Source organism: Leptodactylus fuscus, chromosome 11 (assembly GCF_031893055.1).
Source record: "Leptodactylus fuscus isolate aLepFus1 chromosome 11, aLepFus1.hap2, whole genome shotgun sequence".
Lineage (NCBI taxonomy): Eukaryota > Metazoa > Chordata > Amphibia > Anura > Leptodactylidae > Leptodactylus > Leptodactylus fuscus.
Genome location: NC_134275.1, coordinates 9261853 through 9275438, shown reverse-complemented (window position 1 = coordinate 9275438; position 13586 = coordinate 9261853).

Sequence of the window (13586 nt, the reverse complement as noted above, 5' to 3'; positions counted from 1 at the left end):
CAGTCACTGTGTACATACATTACATTACTTATCCTGTATTCTACTCCAGAGCTGCGCTCACTATTCTGCTGGTACAGTCACTGTACAGTACAAGTAATGTATGCACCAGGAGAATAGTGAGCGCAGCTCTGGAGTATAATACTGCTTCTTCATCCAGTGGTGATCGATTACTTACATCCTTAGCCATGTGAAGTTCTTGAGCCATTTGATCCAGTTCTTGAGCGTTCGGATTCATGTTCTTCATGTAGCAGTTCTCCAGGGTCCTCTTCACCACGGTCTCAATACTGGTCCTCTTCTTCCTCTTTTTGAGCTGCACCATGGCCTGCTCCCGATTCACCGTCTGAAATTGAAAGTTTAAGAGTAAGGCTAAGTTATAAAGGGCAGGTGCATGAGGTATAGGGGGTGCACACGCCATAAAGTGCTCCTGGTGCATGAGGTATGGGGGGGGAGGGGTTTCTTATTTACGAGGAATAGAGTGTTGCAGAACAGCGAGCCCAACATTAGTGAAAAAAGGGAGAAAGGGGGAACAGGGAAAAACACAGCTCGATACAGGAAGCAAAAAATATGTATTTTTCAATTGTCCACATTTGAACATTAGGACGACCCCTTGCCTGACCCTGCCCTCTTACCGCCAGAATGTTCTTGTTTTTCTTGCCATCCTCTACCCACCGCTCCAGCAGGGGCCTCAGCTGACACATGTTTTTGAAGCTTAGCTGGAAGGACTCGAACCTACAGATGGTTGTCTGACTGAACGGCTTCCCTGTAAGACAAGAAGAATACATGAAGGCTCCAAGATATGGAAACTAGAGAGCCTAGAATGATGTCTGCCACAACTCTCTACATGCTATAGAAGTCACTTACCATAGAGATAGCCTAGGGCATGGCCAGCCTCCGCCTGTGTGTAGCCCATGTTAACGCGCTTCTGCTTGAACTGTTTGGCAAACTCCTCCATTTCCTTCTTGGTGGGCACTTTCTTCAGGAGGAAGAAAACAAAGACGTTACCACTACACCGCGCACATAGCAGTGCCCATAAAGCTAAACACACAGGGAGAACTACAAGTACATTAATATCCCTGCTGGCTGTCAGTGACTAGAGACATTCTGGTTAGGAAGTCTATGGCCCAACACCTCACTGTGGAGGGTTTGTTAGGGTATGTTCACACGGCACAAAATGGATTCCGCATGTGAACACATTGCGCGGCTAGCCACGACGGGCACTGCACCGGCATCCCGTCACAGCATTCCACTCCAGATTGGGCCGAATGAATGGTCCTAATCGGGAGGGAGTATCGCACTGCGGATGCCGTGGGAAGAAGGGGCATGTCGCTTCTTTAAACTACTAGCTAGCGGAAAAAAAGAAGTGAGCGGCTCCCACTGAAGACAAATAACACATACAGTAAAGTGAACTAGCCCTTACAGTTGCAATACGTCTATAGTCAAATCTCTCCTGTTCTAATTAGATTCTGATACAAAGTATCAGACTGGAGCACAACATTGTCTACATTGGATACATTGTAACACATCCTTAACTGCTTAGTGTCTGTACAATGCTCTTCTATAGCAAACAGATCCTGATTAACTTACAGTTACAAAAGAAACCTCCCCCTCCCCCCAGCAGGTGCAATTAGCATTTCTAAGGTGTGAAGCTAAAGGTTAGCCCCCTCACAATGACCAGGTCAGGGTTAATCCCATAGTACAAGACACTACATCAGGGACACACAAGCAGACCACTATATAGTCCCATTAATAGTCCGGTTTTTTTGCCCCCAATTTTAAAGACTTTAGAGCAAGTAGCCCCCACACCCACCCTACATATTCTAGTGTATGCCCCTTTAAGGACCAGATACAAGATGGCTGGTTCATAGTTAGATCTGTCCCTTTAATCATCCATATTTCCCCAAAGTAACTACAACACCTAAAAGTTAAAGACACGAGAATTGCTGGGACTTGTGGTGCTTACCTGATCCCCAGGCACCTTCTCTCCATCACAGAGTTGCTCCAGATTCAAGGCCAGGCTGACTGGAGGCTCCTCGGGCAGTTTGTGGTCAGTCGGGGGATTGCTGTCGCAGAGTCTGTCCTCATGGTTTGATGCTGCGGGCTCTTGCAGAGTGTGCGGGCTCTGTTGGTTTGTAGTCGGGTTCACATTGTTGTCGGGGACTAAGAAGCTTTGCTGGGGGTGGTTGCTGTTGCTGACGTTGGCGCCCCTTTGCCACAAGTAGTTATTCCAATTGGGGTATGGATATTGGCCAAAGGGTACGACGTTGAGGTGTGCTTGCCAAGCTCGACCCTGAACTTCATGCACATCTTCCTCCTTAACCTTGTCCACATTACTGTAGGCGTCCTCCCTCACCTGGGCTAGGGGTGCATGAAGGCCCAGGTAATTGGGGTGGTCCAGGGGAGGATGATGAAGAGGAGGAGGGTGATGCAGAGGAGGAGGGTAGGAGTAACAGCCCGTGACTTGAGGCTGCTGTTCCCCGATTGGCTGCATTGAGAATTTCCCAACAGGAAAGGATTGGGAGTGAGGAGGAGGAGGAGGAATTAAATTCCCAAAAGAGTCTGGCACCATCCCGTGGCTGGGGTGGGAACTGGGATACCCTTGGTCATTCATGATTCCCCTAGAAAAATCCGGAGGGGTTAAAAATAAAGACGGGCAAAAAACCAAGACCCTCGATGGAAGAAGATGGAGGAAAGAAATAAAAAGTTTCCAAAAAGTTTAAAATTTCTCCAAAGAGATCGCAGTCTAGAGAAGGTCCCGGAGAAGAAGGTCCTGCAAGTGACAGCTCGGAAGATCCACAAGTCTGACTCCAAAGGCATGAAAGGGACCCTTGGAAAAAGCTATTTAAAGCCCCTGTCCCCGCCCCTCTTGATAGTCATGGTGATTGCCCTAATCAGCTCCTTCCCCCTCACCCCTCACCCCTTTTACACCTTGCTGGGATTACATTATTGTTGTTTTTTTAATTCTTTCCCTCTTTTTACTCCTCATTTTCTCAAAATTATCATCCCAGACTTGGTTATTAATGTTAGAAGGGGGCAATTTAACCCAATAATGTGAATCCTGGGTGCAGGTAATGAGCCTCCTGTGCATAAGAGCTGGTGCCCAGCAGGCTACCCCTTGGCCTCTCATGGGACCTGGTTTGTATTTTGCCCCCACATCAGTGGGATCCATTTCCCAATTATTTAGTCGCAATAAAACCATCAATTCCAGGACATATTATTATTGATGGCTCCTGCCTGGGAAGGACCTGCAGCAGCTTTAGCCCTACAGTCCCAGACAGGGAATATTCTCATGGTGCCACAATATTAAGGTTGTGCAAAAATTGGCAGAAAAAAACAAATTTTGACCACAAGGTATTACTTCAAAGCAGGTGTCTATATTCACATAGGGGATTGAACTCAGATCCCACAGTATATAAATATATCCATATTATAAAATAAGATAATCCTTTAATAGTCCCACCATGGGGAAATTCAATAGCAGTACCCCATATTATATAAGTATACCCATATTATACCAGCATGAAGATATTATAAGTATACCCATATGATATCAGTGTCCCATATTATTACACATTTTGCTTACATTTGTAAGGTTAGATAATCTGCCTGGGAGAAACCAGCTCTCCCTTCTGACCAGAACACTATAGTGATATTACACTCGGAGATGCAGCCACTTTGCATTGGTCCACTAGGGGGCGCATTAGACCACATACACCTGATTTGTGACCGCCCAGGGGTACAAGCACCACTAAATGTCTGTATTACATGCAATGTTTAGGAATTGTCTCTCACTGATGATTTCTTGTTGAGATTTAGAGATGTGATTTGCTATTTGTAAATGTAACCTATCCCCCAACTATAGAGGTTTGTGGGGCACCCAGCATGGGGGGGTCGGGGGTGGCTTGTCCTACATTATATACAACCACCAAAGAGCACCGGCGGGAGGGGGGAAAGGGGGGGGGAGAGGGAGGGGGGAAAGGGGGGGGGAGGGGGTCAAAATAGTGTACAGAGGTATCAAACAATGGCAAAACCCTGGGGGAGAAAGAGGAGGGGTGGAAAGGGGGAGGTGAAAGATGGGAAATGGGCAAGAAACAAACAAACGCTCTGGTGCAGTAGAGCTACGAAACAAAACATATGCAGAAACCTCGAAACATATGAGTATCAATTGTCAGGTAAAATAAAGATAAAATTGAACAAACAAACCGCACAGGGAGACATTACACAGGGGACACAGAAGGGAAGAGGGAACGGAAATCGCCAGAGTAATAAAAATGGTTCCAAAGGAGCCAAGTCTGTTGATGCTTGGTATCATCCTGGCGGGGCTCAGCTACGAGGGTCTCCATAGTTCGCAAGGCAAGAACCTCATTCAGCCAACAAATGAGCGAGGGAGGGGTCGTGGACTTCCAAAGCCTGGGAATGACAGAGTGAGCTGCCACTAATAAAAATCCAAGAAGTCTACGGGTGGATTTACGAAACGTCCGGGAGAACAGGGAAAGAAGTAGTGGCGCCAGATCATCCTCTAAGTCAATCCCCATCACCTGTAGAATAACCTGTCTGACCCCAGTCCAGAAGGGGTGTAGGAGAGGACATCCCCACCAGATGTGGGCCATCGTGCCGCGGTCGGAGAGACATCTCCAGCATCTATCAGAGGTGGAGGGGTAAATATCATGTAGGAGGACCGGGACCCTATACCATCTGGAAAGTATTTTGAAATTGGTCTCCTGCGCCCTACACGATATGGAGAAAGTATGACACGCACGAAGGGCCGATGACCACACACCAGGAGGGAATGAGACCCCTAATTCCCTCTCCCACCTGATAGTAAATGACGGAAGCGAATCCTCAGCCCCATCCATTAAAAGACCATAAAGAAGGGAGACAGTATGGGAGGGAGGGGAGGAAGAGATACAGAAACGTTCGAATGGCAACAGGGGTCTATGAAGGTCCCGAGAAGACCATAAAGAAGAGTAGAAATGGGAGAGTTGGGCGTATTGCCAATGAAAGAGAGGCGTATCTGGACAGGAGGTTTGGGTCAGAATCTCAGAGCCGGAAAGAAGCGAGGACGTCGAAGTGACCTGCTTGAAGCAGAGGGTGGGAGAACCCACACGGTGAGATAAAAAGGAAGAGCCCAATGCTGCAGAAAAGTCCGGGTTACCCGATATAGGAGTAGTAATTCCGGTTTTGCTCTTTTCTTCCAGTTTGGTAAAAATGAGATCCATCCATTGTTTTCTCCTAATATAATTTGCCTTAACCCTTTCAGCAATCTGCAATACCCCAAGAAATGATTGTGTTTGCCAAGTACCTGAAGATGTAGAGAATTGGGATGGGACTCACCCAAGCAGAGGTTGGAGTTAGCCTAGCAGGTCTATCTGGTAAGATGCCATCTACAGCAATGTCTTGGGAGATTTGGCTGGAGATTGTTGTTTCAGATCTTGAAGATTGATAACTGTTGTATTTTGTCTTTCAGGCCATAGTGTTAGCCAGACAACTATCTGCCGCTTTGAGTCCGCACAGCTGAGCCTCAAGAACATGTGCAAGCTGAGGGGATTGCTGCAGGATTGGCTCAATAAAGTGAAAGCGGATCCCAAATTCTTAGAGGTGAGAAGTCCTGACACAGGGTCCTCTTGTGAGCAGAACTTTCTCCTGTTTATCCTTACATAGAGTTTATGGCACTTCTATGGGGATCTCTAGTACAGCTTGACCCCATTGTATATCCAATGTTAGGGGTGCAAGGATAGGTTCAGGGATCCATGTCATGTGTACCAATAGCTTATTGTCTACATTTTACCCAAAAGATCAGCAGCAGAGGACCTCCGGTGCCGCAGAAACGGAAGCGCAGAACCAGCATTGACCCCCTAGCAAGAAGTCACCTGGAGAACTATTATAGTTATTGCCAGAAGCCAGGGCCAGAGGAGAATGCACAGATTTCTGAAAATATCAATTTAGAGACATGCGTAAGAGGATCGGATTAGTCTAGATGGATTGATGGACTTTAGGGGTTATTGGTCATTTTTTAATACCATTTTTATTTATTTCTTGACAGGTGACACGAGCCTGGTTCTGCAACAGGCGACAGAAAGCAAAGCGTCAAATGCACCCGTACCTGAGGCAGAACGGCATCAAGGTCTGCGAGATGGCCCAGCCCATTGCACCTCCCAATGCTGCGCCTTTCACCATGTCACAGGCAGCGCCCCTGCAAGGCTTTGCTCCGGCCATCATGGGACCCCAACTCTGCCCTGTGAATGCCAACAGCCCATATCTGATGAGAAGTCCATCTCCAAGCTCTGCCATCCGTGGTCACATTTCATAGGATGATCTTTGGGGTGGCCCCCCAGCTGTTTTACCCCTCCAGGCTTGTCTTATCCTCGCTTTACCTTCTGCTGCCCCTCCCCATCTTCCCTTATATCCCCATCTAAGATTTGTTGCTTTCTCTGTAGATTTTGTCATCAGAATATTTGTTCATTTATTTTATGTCCTATATTCCCGCAGAAACTTTCTCCAAGAGAATCTCCTAAGGTTTGGTCTCCCCAAAGAACGAAGGCACTTATCATTGATAGATCTAGAAATAAATAAATATCAGATTTCTATCAATTAGATAGATAGATAGATAGATAGATAGATAGATAGATAGATAGATAGATAGATAGATAGATAGATAGGAGATAGATAGAAAAACAATTGTGCAGAGCAGCACCAGAAAAAAAACTTGACCCGGTCAGTTGGTGCAAGTTCCAAGTGATCAGGCGTATGACCACATGTAGATAATGTAGAAAATGAACAGAACGCCAAAAATAAATCAAAGATCTATCTATCTCGTATCTATCTATCTATCTAATATCTGATATTTATCTATTTCTAGATTTAGCTATGAATGGCTTTGCCCAGGGCGGCCGATAGGCCAGTATTACTGGTACTGGCGTCAGGGGCCTGGCAAAATTGAAAAATGGAGGGGGCCCGGTTTTGGCTCGCCACCGTGCGCCGGCCCCCTGGCGCCCGCAGCAGTCATTCAGGGCCGGCGTCAGCGCAGGGCATAGTCGGGCAAGTGCCGGGGTCCTCAGAGCCTCTGGGGGCCCCCCGGCACTTGCCCGCCCCAGCACTTGCCGGTCCCGATTTCAGCTTATCGGTGTCTGTCGGACGCCGATGAGCTGAATACATACGCGATTAAAGCAGGAGCTGTGACAGCTCAGCTCCTGCTTTAAACGCTGCTGCCCGGCTTCGGCGTGTGTAGGCGCGATGTGACGTCATCCCATCAAGGTCTGCGAGATGGCCCAGCCCATTGCACCTCCCAATGCTGCGCCTTTCACCATGTCACAGGCAGCGCCCCTGCAAGGCTTTGCTCCGGCCATCATGGGACCCCAACTCTGCCCTGTGAATGCCAACAGCCCATATCTGATGAGAAGTCCATCTCCAAGCTCTGCCATCCGTGGTCACATTTCATAGGATGATCTTTGGGGTGGCCCCCCAGCTGTTTTACCCCTCCAGGCTTGTCTTATCCTCGCTTTACCTTCTGCTGCCCCTCCCCATCTTCCCTTATATCCCCATCTAAGATTTGTTGCTTTCTCTGTAGATTTTGTCATCAGAATATTTGTTCATTTATTTTATGTCCTATATTCCCGCAGAAACTTTCTCCAAGAGAATCTCCTAAGGTTTGGTCTCCCCAAAGAACGAAGGCACTTATCATTGATAGATCTAGAAATAAATAAATATCAGATTTCTATCAATTAGATAGATAGATAGATAGATAGATAGATAGATAGATAGATAGATAGATAGAAAAACAATTGTGCAGAGCAGCACCAGAAAAAAAACTTGACCCGGTCAGTTGGTGCAAGTTCCAAGTGATCAGGCGTATGACCACATGTAGATAATGTAGAAAATGAACAGAACGCCAAAAATAAATCAAAGATCTATCTATCTCGTATCTATCTATCTATCTATCTATCTATCTATCTATCTATCTAATATCTGATATTTATCTATTTCTAGATTTATCTATGAATGGCTTTGCCCAGGGCGGCCGATAGGCCAGTATTACTGGTACTGGCGGCAGGGGCCTGGCAAAATTGAAAAATGGAGGGGGCCCGGTTTTGGCTCGCCACCGTGCGCCGGCCCCCTGGCGCCCGCAGCAGTCATTCAGGGCCGGCGTCAGCGCAGGGCATAGTCAGGCAAGTGCCGGGGTCCACAGAGCCTCTGGGAGCCCCCCGGCACTTGCCCGCCCCAGCACTTGCCGGTCCCGATTTCAGCTTATCGGTGTCTGTCGGACGCCGATGAGCTGAATACATACGCGATTAAAGCAGGAGCTGTGACAGCTCAGCTCCTGCTTTAAACGCTGCTGCCCGGCTTCGGCGTGTGTAGGCGCGATGTGACGTCATCCCATCGCGCCTACAATTATGTCAGTGGAGTGAGCAGAGAGAGGAGCGGCGGGGGAGCGATGGAAGAAGTAAGTGTGTTTGTTTTGTGTTTAACATTAAGATGGAACATAATGAAGGGGCCCATGAAACTGGGGGGCAAATGAAGGGTAGGGGGTGAACAGCATGACACCGTGGAAGATGAAGGGGGGGGGGAGAATGGCATGACACTAGGGCAGATGAAGGGGGGTGGAATGGCATGACACTGGGGCAGATGAAGAGGGTGGGGAGAGAACGGCATGACACTGGGGCAGATGAAGGGGGGGGAAATAGCATGACACTGGGGCAGAAGAAGGGGGTGGGGAGAGAATGTCATGACACTGGGGCAGATGAAGGGGGGGGAGAATGGCATTACACTGGGGCAGATGAAGGGGGGGAGAATGGCATGACACTGGGGCAGATGAAGGGGGGGGGGGAATGGCATGACACTGGGGCAGATGAAGGGGGTGGGGAGAGAATGGCATGACACTGGGGCAGATGAAGGGGGGGAGAATGGCATGACACTGGGGCAGATGAAGGGGTTGGGGAGAGAACGTCATGACACTGGGACAGATGAAGGGGGTGGGGAGAGAACGGCATGACACTGGGGCAGATGAAGGGGGTGGGGAGAGAACGGCATGACACTGGAGCAGATGAAGGGGGGGAGAATGGCATTACACTGGGGCAGATGAAGGAGGGGAGAATGGCATGACACTGGGGCAGATGAAGGGGGGAATGTCATGACACTGGGGCAGATGAAGGGGGGGGAATGGCATTACACTGGGGCAGAATGGCATGACACTGAGGAAGATGAAGGGGGGGAATGGCATGACACTCGGGCAGATGGGGGGGAACGGCATGACAATGGGGCAGAGACAGGGGGACATGAAACTGTGGGCAGTTGAAAGGGGGCGAACAGCATGAAACTGGGGACAGAGATGGAGGTGGGGGGCATGAATCTGGGGGCAGAGGAAGGGTGTATATGAAACAGGGGGAGAGATGGAGGGGAGGCATATAATTTACGGGTGACTGTAGGAGGATTATACTGTGTGGGAGCACATGAAAAATGAATGAGAATGGGTGGAGTCAACAGAAAAGTAGGCGGGGCTAAATTTGATGCGGCGCACAGAGCACGCCGCACATTTTCTCCCTCTTTCTCCTCTTCAGAAGTTGGGAGGTAATACATAATTGGTATGTCACAAAATAAAGTAGTTTTAAAATGGGGGGGGGGGCATACACTTAGGCTGTATGGGGCCCCAAAATTCCTGATGGCGGCCCTGGCTTTGCCCCCTGGGGCACAGGTCGCAGCCTCCACTGATATTACTACCACTAAATGTCTATATTACATGTAATGTTTAGGAATTGTCTCTCATTGATGATTTCTTGTTGAGATTTAGAGATGTGATTTGCTATTTGCACATGTAACCTATCCCCCAACTATAGAGGTTTGTGGGGCACCGAGCATGGGGGGTCGGGAGTGGCTTGTCCTACATTATTATACAACCACCAAACACTTCATCTACATCCCAATACATGGTCTATGGTGTCCCATTGTTTGAGAATGACTCGGCATCTTGGAGCTTCATTATCATAACCAAAGGGGCAGAGGTGAGAAAACTGATTAAATACTGACCAGGAGCGTAACTGCCATAGAGGCGGCTGCCACAGGGCCCAGGGGCCCCGGTGACAGCCGCTACCGCTGTGTTTTTTTGTTTTTTTTTTGTTTTTTTTTAAATAGGCCGTTACGGGCCCTATTCACTTGCCGATCCTGGCTGGGCCGGGATCGGTAAGTGACACCGCGGGCCCCACAAATACTATCATTATACTCGGGGGTCTTTGCAGACCCCCGAGTATAATGATCGGCGGCCCAGGAGAGGTAAGGGAACATAACAAACAGTGTTACCTCTCCACGATCCTGCCAAGCCTCCTTCCTGACGTCCTTTCTGACGTCTCTGACGTCACATGAACCCGGCCTGCGTCCCGGGTCATGTGACGTCTGACGTCATTTCAGAAGGACGACAGCGGAGAAGACAGCGTAGAAGCCGGGGGAAAGGTAAGTAACAGTAATTTTTTATGTTTTTATTCCCCCGGGTCTCCGATTATTATACTCTGGGGTCTAAAAAGACCCCAGAGTATAATAATTGTTTATGGGTGTCCACTATGGGGTATAATACTGTGTGCAGGGACCACTATGGGACATTATACTGTGTGCAGGGGCCACTATGGGGGATAATACTGTGTGCAGGGGCCACAATGGGGGATAATACTGTGTGCACGGGCCACTATGGGACATAATACTGTGTGCAGGGGCCACTATGGGGGATAATACTGTGTGCAGGGGACACTATGGGGGATAATACTGTGTGCAGGGACCACTATGGGACATTATACTGTGTGCAGGGGCCACTATGGGGTATAATACTGTGTGCAGGGGCCACTATGGGGGATAATACTGTGTGCAGGGGCCACTATGGGACATTATACTGTGTGCAGGGGCCACTATGGGACATTATACTGTGTGCAGGGGCCACTATGGGGGATAATACTGTGTGCAGGGGCCACTATGGGGGATAATAGTGTGTGTAGGGGCCACTATGGGGGAAAATACTGTGTGCAGGGGCCACTATGGAGGATAATACTGTGTGCAGGGGCCACTATGGGACATAATACTGTGTGCAGGGGCCACTATGGGGGATAATAGTGTGTGTAGGGGCCACTATGGGACATAATACTGTGTGCAGGAGCCACTAAGGGACATAATACTTTGTGCAGGGGCCACCATGGGACATAATACTGTGTGCAGGGGCCACTATGGGGGATACTACTGTGTGCAGGGGCCACTAATGGACATAATACTTTGTGCAGGGGCCACCATGGGACATAATACTGTGTGCAGGGGCCACTATGGGGCATAATACTGTGTGCAGGGGCCACTATGGGGCATAATACTGTGTGCAGGGGCCACTATGGGGCATAATACTGTGTGCAGGGGCCACTATGGGGGATAATCGTGTGTGCAGGGGCCACTATGGGGGATAATACTGTGTGCAGGGGCCACTATGGGACATAATACTGTGTGCAGGGGCCACTATGGGGGATAATACTGTGTGCAGGGGCCACTATGGGGGATAATACTGTGTGCAGGGGCCACTATGGGGGATAATACTGTGTGCAGGGGCCACTAAGGGACATAATACTTTGTGCAGGGGCCACCATGGGACATAATACTGTGTGCAGGAGCCACTATGGGGCATAATACTGTGTGTAGGGGCCACTATGGGGGATAATACTGTGTGCAGGGGCCACTATGGAGGATAATACTGTGTGCAGGGGCCACTATGGGACATAATACTGTGTGCAGGGGCCACTATGGGGGATAATAGTGTGTGTAGGGGCCACTATGGGACATAATACTGTGTGCAGGGGCCACTAAGGGACATAATACTTTGTGCAGGGGCCACCATGGGACATAATACTGTGTGCAGGGGCCACTATGGGGGATACTACTGTGTGCAGGGGCCACTAATGGACATAATACTTTGTGCAGGGGCCACCATGGGACATAATACTGTGTGCAGGGGCCACTATGGGGCATAATACTGTGTGCAGGGGCCACTATGGGGCATAATACTGTGTGCAGGGGCCACTATGGGGGATAATCGTGTGTGCAGGGGCCACTATGGGGGATAATACTGTGTGCAGGGGCCACTATGGGACATAATACTGTGTGCAGGAGCCACTATGGGGGATAATACTGTGTGCAGGGGCCACTATGGGGGATAATACTGTGTGCAGGGGCCACTATGGGGGATAATACTGTGTGCAGGGGCCACTAAGGGACATAATACTTTGTGCAGGGGCCACCATGGGACATAATACTGTGTGCAGGAGCCACTATGGGGCATAATACTGTGTGTAGGGGCCACTATGGGGGATAATACTGTGTGCAGGGGCCACTAAGGGACATAATACTTTGTGCAGGGGCCACCATGGGACATAATACTGTGTGCAGGAGCCACTATGGGGCATAATACTGTGTGTAGGGGCCACTATGGGGGATAATACTGTGTGCAGGGGCCACTATGGTACATAATACTGTGTGCAGGGGCCACTATGGGGGATAATACTTTGTGCAGGGGCCACTATGGGGCATAATACTGTTTGCAGGGGCCACTATGGGGCATAATACTGTGCCCCGAGGGGCTCACATAGGGGGGCAAAGCCATAGATAGATCTAGAAATAGATAAATATCAGATATGTGATGGATAGATGGATAGATAGATAGATAGATAGATAGATAGATAGATAGATAGATAGATAGATAGGAGATAGATAAAACTGACCTTTATAACACCCCCCCCCCCCCCCATCCACAGATCTTGCCTGGTATTGCATTGTAAAGCCACATGGCTGAGCTGCAGTACCATGTACAAGCTGAACACTTGTGTGGCACTATTTCGGGAACCTGCTTTAGTAACATCACTGCACAGACACAGGAAAGTTTTTGTTTTTTTTGTTAGTTTTAATAATCCATCAATCTTACAATGTTATAGTGGAAATATTACAATAATGGTATACAGGATATTATCGCCTACTACACCAGTGTGAACCGCGCTGTAAGAGCAGACTCACAGGATGGTGCAGACACTGGCACAGCTGAGAGGACAAGAAATGCAACAAGTCATAAAAAGCTAAAACTCAGTTACACAAAATCTCCATTAATTTGAGCTCATCTTATACCAGATGTACCGCAGCTCTGGATGTGACTAGAGCAGAGTATTAATAGAGATTGGTGTAACTCGTGGAGACATCAGAACTACAAGTCCCAGCAGAGATTCGATGCTCGACAATGGAGTTATTAAAACGTTTTTGTTTTTTTATAAAACACGCCATTAGTAAAAAGTGTGAAGATTAAATTATCCAGATTCTGAACCAGAAGAGGGGATGGAGAGAATGGGAGTCGGGGAAAGATCCCCTTTAAGGTTTATCCAGCATTAGGAAGATATGGCCAGTCTCTATAAACAGCTCCACAGCAGATTCGTGGCTGGGTCCAGTAGTGCACCTCCACTGAAGTCCGTGCCAGGCAGCCAGGGGGCAGATGTTGTGTTCAAGCCATTTGTTCCAATCCTAGAGAAACCCTGGTCGATCTGGAGTCATAGAAATTAAATAGAAAGAAAACCCGCAACCTGCACCCACCGTCT